An 11,371-nucleotide genomic window follows, 5' to 3' on the forward strand; every position below is an offset into this window, starting at 1 on the left:
ATAATTGACGGACTCCACTTTACACAAGTCCTCATGGACGGCGACAGTGACCTAAACTTACTATATCAGGACACAATCCGCAAGATGGGGTTAAACACAGCAATAATCCGCCATGGCAACACTTCCTTTAAAGGGGTCACGCCAGGCCCAGATACCCATTGTATGGGTTCCCTCTCGTTAGAAGTTATGTTCGGCTCCCCCGACAACTTCCGAAGCGAAATGCTAACCTTCCACATCGCCCCATTCATAAGTCGCTATCAAGCGCTACTGGGATGCGAAGCTTTCGCTCGCTTTAACACAATACCGCATTATGCATCCCTTACACTCAAAATGCCCGGTCCACGAGGCATCATCTCATTAAAGGGAAATATCAAGTGTTCCCCGAGCACGTAGGATGGTGCGGCTGCCTTGACAGCCGCACACTTACCCAGCTTTACTACTCAGAGCACCTACATAGGTCGTTAATGACCCCGGACATGGCTCAACGAATCCGGTGTAAACATGCAAAGGCTTCATAGCCGCATAACCCTGCACAAGGGGCTCCGCGCGACAATAAAGCTCAATCATACCCATGTTTTTGTATTATGCTTTGTTTATTTTAACATAGATTTCTTGCATGATTGATTTTCCACTAAGTTCCTCTCTTTTGCAGATGAACGCCGTGCTACACCCGTCCAGGATACGACACAACAGAGACACAGGCGCAGACGTGCAACAGGGACCCGTTTCAAGGATTCTTTTCAGATTAAGACCCTGCGTAAACGTTTTTTACTGTCTCTTGTTGATAACATCCCCTGGTTTTTGCTATCACCGAGGAGGAGGCTGGCGTCTTGGCATGTGGCCACGCCAGAATTTTGCGCGTACCTGGACACCATGGGCTTTTTTACCAAGGGCTTTTGTTCGGCCCGTCTTCATAAAGACCGAATACCTTAGGGAGTGTTCGGCGTGGCGAGTTTGGCCTTATATGCATCAGCTCCGAATCATGTCTTTGGTCAAATGTTGGGTTTGCCCGGCTCCTGTGTTTTGCTGCCTTACATTCCGCTCTATTGGCTAAGGCGGCACCAGGAGAACTACTGTGATTGTGCCCCGGTTCGGCCAGGCGAGCGCCTCAGTAGAGAAAGCCGAAAACTGACTGCCATGATCTAGCGAGAGACTGGTCAACCACTCGATGACCTGCCGGAATCTTTAGGATTCCTCCACATTAACGAAGGGCCGTTTCCCGGTCAGGCACACATGCGCCCCGAATTCGGGCGAGCGCGGTGCCACTAGGGGCTATTCAGTAGCCCCACTGTCAAACTCCTATGGCTAAGTGAAAGTGATAAAGCATTATAGTCCGGTTGCCTAGTTCGCTGCGCTATCACCTCCTTTATAGGACCAAGACGTTGGGTCAAGTGTGAAAAGGCGCCTTTTGCGAACACCCCCACATTGTATGCGTGGGGGCTGAAGCCAACGACTGCATCTTTCAGGTTATATACACATATACATTAACGCCCGCACATGAGGCATTATGATTCTTGAAAGCACAAGTATAAAAAGCATTTACATCCTATCAAAATATTGTTTTACAATAGCACATGTTATTCGAATACAACATCCTTCGAGCACTGCGTCTCTATTAAACGAGCGCCTTGAAGAACTTCCGCAAAGTAGTGCTTGGCAGGTACTCGGCTTTCGTTCGAATCCCGGGATGCAACAACACTGGCCTTCATATCCGCCCAGTATGTCTTGACACGGGCAAGAGCCATCTGTGCACCCTCTATGCACGCTGACCTCTTCATTGTATCAACATGCGGCACCGAACCAAGGAACTGCTGCACCAAGCTAAAATAACTCTTCGGCTCTGGCTCTTCCGACCACAGACGACTCGCGACATACCTCATAGCGAGTCCGGACAACCTGTTCAGCTCCGCCCAAGCAGCCAAACGGTCGGATACTGAAAGTGGGCGCTCTGGATTATGGAACTGCGACCAAAACAGTTCTTCCAATTTATGGTCATCCAGACCCCGGAAGTGTTCGGTCGCGTCCGCGGCACTTGCCGCCAAATCCAGATAAGTGTTCGCCGCACTCCACTTCCGGTCAAATGGAGCATACTTAGGATCCCCGAACTTCATCCGCAGCATATAGGGCTTTCCAGCCGCGATATCTCCGGCCTGACGTAGCTCCTCCTTCATAGCTCTCATTGTAGAGCGAGTGTCCTTGGCCTCGACAGTGACCTTTTCTAGGTCCTTCTGTGCCACCCTATCTTCTTCTTCACGAAGCTTACAACGGTCGGCAGCATCCTTCAATTTTACAGCCATCTCGGCCATTTCCTTCTTGCTTTGGCAGTGAGCAGCCTGTTCGGCTTTTAGCTCTTCAGCCGCTTTGGCGGCAGCCGCATCACTCTTCCTCGCTTGCTCCTTGGCTCGGGCAAGTTCCGCCCAAAGGTTCTCCACGGCAACGACACCATCTACATTAAGCACATATGTTATAAGGCACGAGCATCAAGCTCCTCTTATCAGATGTCTTTGGAGACATTACATACCTTGTGCCTCGTCTAGCCGCTTATTTACAAGCGCGATGTCGGCATCTGCTACGTCAAGTTGCCGCTTTAGCTCGGCAGATTCATCAGTCCGGCTAGCCACCGAATGCCTGGCCACCTACATAGGAAAGGCGACATATTATACCTGGGATTATGATCCTCTGTGCGCCGTCATTTTTGACAACACACAGAGTCTCAGGGGCTACTACTTATACAGGGCGCATTTTATATATGCAGCTCTGTCAAAAGGTACATCTTTTCGCATACCTCAAAACCTGTCAGTAAACTCCTGGCGGCCTCGTACAATCCACTTTCCGCAGATGAAATCCTTCTAATCACCGTGTCCATCAACACGGTTTTCTTCTGAGATAGACGCTCGCTCAAGCAGATCCTGCAGCCCCTCCGACCGTGCACCTAAAGGTGCCGGACTAGTCCGACGACCTTTTTCAAAGTCCGGATTTGGAGAAATCCTCCGAGATGACACCTCGGGGTCGCCAGCCTCGCAAGATGGTACAGCGGGGGGAGGCGTTTCGCTCTCCATCATCTCTGGACGAAGATCCCCGGAAGATGAGCTCTGCTGAGAAGGGTTGAGATCCGAAATGCGAGGTAAAATTTTGGTTATCTTCCTCAGAAAGAAAACAGGAATATCACTCATTTTAACGCCCCCCTCTTTACTTACGGCTTGTTGGAGAGCTGATCCCCTTGGGGGCACAATGCGGCCGGAGCACCCTCCGGCGCCGGACCCTCTGACGAAGATTTCTTCCCCCGCTTTGAGGCCATCGCCTTCGGGTCTTCAGAGGCGGTCCTCTTCTCCTGGATAGAGGAATTCTTGATTCCTCCTTTCCTGACAGCTTCCTTCGTGGAGGCGGTAGCTTCTTTGTTCCGCAATCTTGCTTATAATAGCCCCTCCGCACTCAGCATGCTGCCCCTCGATTATCTTCGGTTCTACCTTGAAGGTTTTAAGCCACAGTCCGAAGTGAGGAGTAATATGGAGGAAGGCCTCACACATGACAATGAACGATGAGATTTGGAGGATGGACTCCGAAGCTAAGTCGTGAAATTCCAGCCCGTAATAAAACATGAGCCCCCTCACGAAGGTATCAATCGGGAAGCCTAGCCCCCAAAGGAAGTGAGATGTGAACACCACACTCTCACCGGGCTGGGGAGTGGGAATAGCCTACCCTTGAGCAGGCAGCCTATGCGAGATTTCACCCGTTAGATACCTGGCATCTCTCAGCTTTTGCACGTCTTCTCCCGTAACGGAGGAAGGCATCCACCAGCCTTGGAGGTCGGAGCCAGACATCATCGAAGGTCCAAAGCGCCTGAATCTGGAGCTTTGGGTGTTGGAACTCGAGGCGAGAGGCGGATTTGATTGGATTGAAAGAAAGGAGTCGAGCCTTGGTCTCTTTATAAAGAGGTTGAATACCAAGAGCCCTCCCCGTGACCGTTTGGGACTCACTTTCAATTAAGAAGTCATACCAATGGCACGGTTGGGTTACCCACGCTCGTATTGATGGGAATCCCGGAATAAGGGGACACAATCTCTGCTTTTACAAAACGTGCCAAGGGAACCGCCTCGCTAAACACGCTGAGGTGGGACAGTAAAACGATTTGAATAATGGTTTGGCTATGGCATGACGTCACGCTACGGAGTATGTCAGCAGATTGGATTTGTGCAGATATTATTCTCTCTACGGTGGTATGTGGAACTTATTTTGCAGAGTCAGACACTATCCTTGTGTTCAAAACATCTTCTATGAAGTATTCGGAGGAGGAACCCGCCTTGCAATGCCGAAGACAATTTGCGCGCCGGACTCGTCGTCATTGAAGCCTGGTTCAGGGGCTACTGAGAGAGTCCTGGATTAGGGGGTGTCCGGATGGCCGGACTATGACCTTTGGCCGGACTTCCGGATTATGAAGATACAAGATTGAAGACTTCGTCCCGTGTCCGGATAGGACTTTCCTTGGCATGGAAGGCAAGCTTGGCGACGCGATATGAAGATCTCCTCCCATTGTAACCGACTCTGTGTAACCCTAGCCCTCTCCATGTCTATATAAACCGGAGGGTTTTAGTCCGTAGGATGGACAACGATCATACCATAGGCTAGATTCTAGGGTTTAGCCTCTCTGATCTCGTGGTAGATCAACTCTTGTACTACCCATATCATCAATATTAATCAAGCAGGAGTAGGGTTTTACCTCCATCGAGAGGGCCCGAACCTGGGTAAAAACATCGTGCCCCTTGTCTCCTATTACCATCCGCCTAGACGCACAGTTCGGGACCCCCTACCCGAGATCCGCCGGTTTTGACACCGACACCGACCCTCTCTATGGCGCGCCCTGGGGAGTCCTACTTCCACCAGGAGTAGGATTCCCCCCTTCCATGTAGTAGGAGTAGGAGTCAAGGAAAGGGAAAAGAGAAGAGAAGGAAGGAGGGGGCGCAGCCCCTCCCCTAGTCCAATTCGGACTAGGCCTTGGGGGGCGTGTAGCCTCCCCTCTCTCTTTCCCCTAAAGCTCAATAAGGCCCATATACTCCCCAGCGAATTCCTGTAACTCTCCGGTACTCCGATAAATACCCGAATCACTCGGAACCTTTCCGATGTCCGAATATAGTCGTCCAATATATCGATCTTTACGTCTCGACCATTTAGAGACTCCTTGTCATGTCCCCGATCTCATCCGGGACTCCGAACTACCTTCGGTACATCAAAACACATAACTCATAATATAATTTGTCACCGAACTTTAAGCGTGCGGACCCTACGGGTTCGAGAACTATGTAGACATGACCGAGACACGTTTCCGGTCAATAACCAATAGTGGAACCTAGATGCTCATATTGGCTCCTACATATTCTACGAAGATCTTTATCGGTCAAACCGCATAACAACATATTTTGTTCCCTTTGTCATCGGTATGTTACTTGCCCGAGATTTGATCGTAGGTATCTCAATACCTAGTTCAATCTCGTTACCGGCAAGTCTCTTTACTCGTTATGTAATGCATCATCCCACAACTAACTCATTAGTCACATTGCTTGCAAGGCTTATAGTGATGTGCATTACCGAGAGGGCCCAGAGATACCTCTCCGACAATCGAAGTGACAAATCCTAATCTCAAAATACGCCAACTGAACAAGTACCTTTAGAGACACCTATAGAGAACCTTTATAATCACCCAGTTACGTTGTGATGTTTGGTAGCACACAAAGTGTTCCTCCGGTATTCGAGAGTTGCATCATCTCATAGTCATATGAATATGTATAAGTCGTGAAGAAAGCAATAGCAACATACTAAACGATCAAGTGCTAAGCTAACGGAATGGGTCAAGTCAATCACATCATTATCCTAATGATGTGATCCCATTAATCAAATGACAACTCATGTCTTTGGCTAGGAAACTTAACCATCTTTGATTCAACGAGCTAGTCAAGTAGAGGCATACTAGTGACATTATGTTTGTCTATGTATTCACACATGTACTAAGTTTCCGGTTAATACAATTCTAGCATGAATAATAAACATTTATCATGAAATAAGGAAATAAATAATAACTTAATTATTGCCTCTAGGGCATATTTCCTTCAATCACATCACATCAAGCCCTGCAAAAACAAGTTAGACGTCCTCTACTTTGTTGTTGCAAGTTTTATGTGGCTGCTACGGGCTTCTAGCAAGAACCATTCTTACCTACGCATCAAAACCACAACGATTTTTTGTCAAGTGTGTTGTTTTAACCTTCAACAAGGACCGGGCGTAGCCACACTCAATTCAACTAAAGTTGGAGAAACAGCCACTCACCAGCCACCTATGTGCAAAGCAGGTCGGTAGAACCAGTCTCGCATAAGCGTACGCTTAATGCCGGTCTGAGCCGCTTCATCCAACAATACCGCCGAATCAAAGTATGACATGCTGGTAAGCAGTATGACTATTATCGCCCACAACTCTTTCTGTTCTACTCATGCATATAACATCTACGCATAGACCTGGGTCGGATGCCACTGTTGGGGAACGCAGTAATTTCAAAAAAAAATCCTACGATCACGCAAGATCTATCTAGGAGATGCATAGCAACAAGAGGGGAGAGTGTGTCCACGTACCCTCGTAGGCCGAAAGCGGAAGCGTTTAGTTAACGCGGTTGATGTAGTCGAACGTCTTCGCGATCTAACGATCCAAGCACCGAACGTACAGTAACTCCACATTCAGCACACGTTCAGCTCGATGACGTCCCTTGTACTCTTGATCCAGTTGAGGCCGAGGGAGAGTTTGGTCAGCACGACGGCGTGGTGACGGTGATGATGAAGTTACGGGCGCAGGGCTTCGCCTAGGCACTACGACGATATGACCGAGGTGTGTAACTGTGGAGGGGGGCACCGCACACAGCTAAACAATTGTCAACTTGTATGTTCTAGGGTGCCCCCTGCCCCCGTATATAAAGGATCAAGGGGGGAGGCCGGGCGGACCCTGTAGGGCGCGCCCCAAGTAGGATTCCTACTAGGAATCCTATTCCTAGTAGGTTTCCAACTTGGGAAGAGAGGGGGAGGAAGGAGAGGGAGAGAGGGAAGGCAAGGGGGCGCCGCCCCCTTCCTTGTCCTATTCAAACTCAGGGGAAGGGGGCGCGTGGCCTGCCCTGGTCGGCCCCTCTATCTATCCACTATGGCCCATCGAGGCCCATTAGTTCCCCGGGGGGTTCTGGTAACCCTCCGGCACTCCGGTTTTATCCGAAACTTTTCCGGAACACTTCTAGTGTCCGAATATAGTCGTCCAATATATCAATCTTTATGTCTCGACCATTTTGAGACTCCTCGTCATGTCCGTGATCACATCCGATACTCCGAACAATCTTCGGTACAACATATCACATAAACTCATAATACCAATCGTCGTCGGACGTTAAGCGTGCGGACCCTACGGGTTTGAGAACTATGTAGACATGACCGAGACACGTCTCTGGTCAATAACCAATAGCGGAATCTGGATGCTCATATTGGTTCCTACATATTCTACGAAGATCTTTATCGGTCAAACCGCATAACAACATATGTTGTTCCCTTTGTCATCGGCATGTTACTTGCCCGAGATTCGATCGTCGGTATCTCAATACCTAGTTCAATCTCATTACCGGCAAGTCTCTTTACTCGTTCTGTAATACTTCACCCCGCAACTAACTCATTAGTCACAATGCTTGCAAGGCTTATAGTGATGAGTATTACCGGGAGGGCCCAGAGATACCTCTTCGAAACACAGAGTGACAAATCCTAATCTCGATCTATGCCAACTCAACAAGTACCTTCGGAGACACCTATAGAGCACCTTTATAATCACCCATTTACGTTGTGATATTTGGTAGCACATAAAGTGTTCCTCCGGTATTCGGGAGTTGCATAATCTCATAGTCTGAGGAACTTGTATAACTCATGAAGAAAGTAGTAGCAATGAAACTAACACGATCATAATGCTAAGCTAACGGATGGGTCATGTCCATCAATGACAACACATGTCTATGGTTAGGAAACACAACCATCTTTGATTAACGAGCTAGTCAAGTAGAGGCATACTAGGGACTATATGTTTTGTCTATGTATTCACACATGTACTAAGTTTCCGATTAATACAATTCTAGCATGAATAATAAACATTTATCATGAATTAAGGAAATAAATAATAACTTTATTATTGCCTCTAGGGCATATTTCCTTCAGGGGGCGCCTACAACATACAAGAACAACTGTTAGCCGTGTGCGACACCCCCCTCCACAGTTTACACCCCCGGTCATATTGTCGCGGTGCTTAGGCGAAGCCCTGCGTGAATCACTTCACTATCACCGTCACCACGCTGTCGTGTTGATGAAACTCATCTACTTCCTCGACACCTTGTTGGATCAAGAGGGCGAGGGACGTCATAGAGCTGAACATGTGCAGAACTCGGAGGTGCCGTACGTTCGGTACTTGATCGGTCGGAGCTCGAAGAAGTTCGACTACATCAACCACGTTGTCAAACTCTTCCGCTTTCGGTCTACGAGGGTACGTGGACACACTCTCCCCCTCGGGTTGCTATGCATCTCCTAGATAGATCTTGCGTGGGCGTATGTTTTGAAATTGCATGCTACGTTCCCCAACAAGTACAACTACACATACATGTTGAAACTATTAGAAAAGACTAGGGCACTATGGGTGTCCAAAAACTATGCAGAAAGAATCTTAAATAAGAATATATTACAAATAAGTCCCTTGATGTCCCTACGACCAACCAGATCTGAAACCGCCATCGATCGCCGAGACGCACACCGGGGGAATAGACAGAATACCAGCAAATCAAAATCCAAGCGCATGCCTGGATCCAGACCTACAAAATAGACACTTGGCGATGTGGCGCCACAGTTGAGGAAGGTTCCGTCGCCAACCTGGATCCAGTTTTAATGCCAACCTGGATCTAATTTTGCCGCATCCTACCGTCGTTGTCGGGGAAGAACACCAGATCCGCCACCGTCAGGCCACCAACCTTGAACCAACACCAATATAACCCACTTGCCGGCGCTTGCACAGGAAGCATAAAAGCCCACTGCTTCAAACGGACGGTGAGCAGACGATGCCATCAGCTCAGCGGTGCCTTCAGAGTGAATGTCGTCATGGTGAGGAAAGATCAAAACCACCTTATTCAATAGAGTAGCAACCACACCAAGCTGATGTTTTATTAGACAAAGACGAGACACTAAACATGGACCAATTGAAAGAGAAATGGGAGCTCACCCCCTCCACTAGCCAGTGAAACAGCAGACAGACAAGGTGGAGATCATCGCCTCGCCGGCGTCTAAGGGCATGAACAATGGTAGCATCACTATACCGTTTCTCCATGATCCATGTCGGAACAAAAAAATTAGAGCACTAGTTTTACCCAACGGTGTGGTCCCTCATGCACTCTCTCTCCTCCTATCTTTCTCTTTCTCTAAACCAATGACTGCACTAGTTTTCCACGCTTTTGCTGCTATCCTCTTCTTTTCTCCTTCTTTCTGGTGAAGCACCGGCCTCTGCTGTAAGAGACCGATTCGTTCTGCAAGCATCCATCTTTTCTTCTCTCTCCTGCTGCATCCTGCGTGGATAGCTGGGGCGCCTGCCCACGCTGGAGCATTGGCGATGCCCTACGTGTGTTTGGTTCAGGAACGAAGTGGAATGGAATGTCATGGTTCCATTCCAGTGTAATGGGTTGGTTCCGTCCCTGTGTTTAGTAGAGTGCAGAGATAAAATGAGATGAATTTGATACAGCTCACCTCTTGCATACCAGTTAAACTCTGATTTTCTTTTGGAAACTAAACTACTACCAGTACTCTACTAAGCAACAAACAAATTCACAACAAATACTGTCGGATTGGAGTGCTAAACAGAAAACATATATATCATCTAGTCTGAACAGAGGGAACTACAATATGTGATTGAGTTTGTCTAAGTCACAAAGAAATCCTCTTTACGAACAATCACGATGCATACATATAACATCAGCCAATTTTCACCAGTCGCCACTAATTGCGCACAACCAAAAAGCCACGATGTTGCTTGCCTTTGCTGATGCTTGCATCACGCCGCTCTTTCCGATCTGAGGGAAAAAACGGAAGGAGAGGCTCGAACTGGGCATGGAAGAGCAGATCTTCTGGTGAAGGGCGAAGCTTGCGGCTCATGGCCCGATCTGCGGCCGAGGAAGTGGTCCAGCAGCCAAGAACTCAAGGCGTAGGAGGAGGGGGCGACTGCCTGGTGCGCCGATGGTGGGTGCGGAGGCAGGGACAAGTACAAGCAGAGCAGGCACCGCCTGCTGCCGCTCGCCTTCTTCCAGCTCTGCCGCCTGCCGGTTCCCGCTGCCGCCGCTCACCTCCTGCCGCCGCCGCCTGCCTGTTCCTGTCGGATGAGAGAGAGAGAGAGAGGCGAGAGAGGGAGATAAGCGGGCCGCCGAGGGAGACGTGAGGGGTGAGCAAGAGCCGTTCCGCGTCGTTCCTCCGATTTGGAGGTATCGGCATGTTCCGGATATAGACCGAATATTCGCTCGGTGGGAACGATGTCGTTCTGGTTCCAGTTACATACCAAACGTAGGAACAGGGCCCAGGAACGGGTCCGACCCATGACATTCCAGCCCGTGACTCGAACCAAACACACCCTAAAGGAAGGTAGGAATTAGCGTTTCTCTTTCTTTTTTTAGCCTGCGTGCGTGCTTTTTCTCCCCTCTGTTTTTTTTTGTTTTTTGGCTGACAAGGCGGAATGGCCTATCCCGGGCCGGCCAGCCCGGTCCAACTAGTAGGACCGAAAGAGAAGTTGGACTTGAGCTACACAGTACACACCACCATAGAACGAGCACAGAACGCCGACGCGAGTTAACATCGTCGAGCACAGAGCGCCGCCCGCCGCCCGCCGCCCGCCGCCGTCGTTCGCTGGGTTTCTTCGGTGAGCTCCTTTCCTCTCCCTCGGCCGTCCCATTCGCTATGTTTAAGAGGGCTGTAACTGGGGACGTGCTCCGCTTCCCCTGTTTGTGGGATTTCGTTGAGCACGAAGCTGGCTGGCACGATCCCTTCCAATCAGTCGTCCGCGTCACCAATTCCTACCTAGAGCTCGCACCTCTCAGCCTCGCACCGCCGCACGCTCGTGCGGCCCCAGCCAACGAAGCAGCCAGCGCTCCCAGCCCCCGCTCCCGCACAAAGCTAGGGTTACTGCCGCCGCCGCCCGCCCCCCCGGCGCGCCCTCCGCCCCTCCACGCTTCCCCTAGCTCCGCCCGTCCCGCCGTCCAGTACCTCCGCCCCTCCCGTCCCCTACCTCTGGCCCTCCAGCCTTCCCGCCCGTCCGGCCCTCTCTCCTGCACCGCCGACCAGAGGAG

At 49.8% G+C, this 11,371-nt stretch overlaps 1 protein-coding gene across 2 annotated transcripts in view; it reads left to right on the forward strand.

The window, feature by feature from the left end:
- Positions 1-10,791: 10,791 nt before the first annotated feature.
- Positions 10,792-11,371, forward strand: part of LOC123046607 (protein AE7) — a 4,123-nt gene continuing 3,543 nt past the window's right edge. The window contains exon 1 of one of the 2 annotated variants that reach the window (XM_044470005.1): positions 10,792-10,944. The gene's annotated coding sequence lies outside the window, so the exon portion shown is untranslated. Of the gene's footprint in view, positions 10,945-11,021 lie in introns of those variants that run through there. The other variant, XM_044470006.1, reaches the window with a different exon arrangement.

The sequence above is a fragment of the Triticum aestivum genome, chromosome 2B, assembly GCF_018294505.1.
Source record: "Triticum aestivum cultivar Chinese Spring chromosome 2B, IWGSC CS RefSeq v2.1, whole genome shotgun sequence".
NCBI lineage: Eukaryota > Viridiplantae > Streptophyta > Magnoliopsida > Poales > Poaceae > Triticum > Triticum aestivum.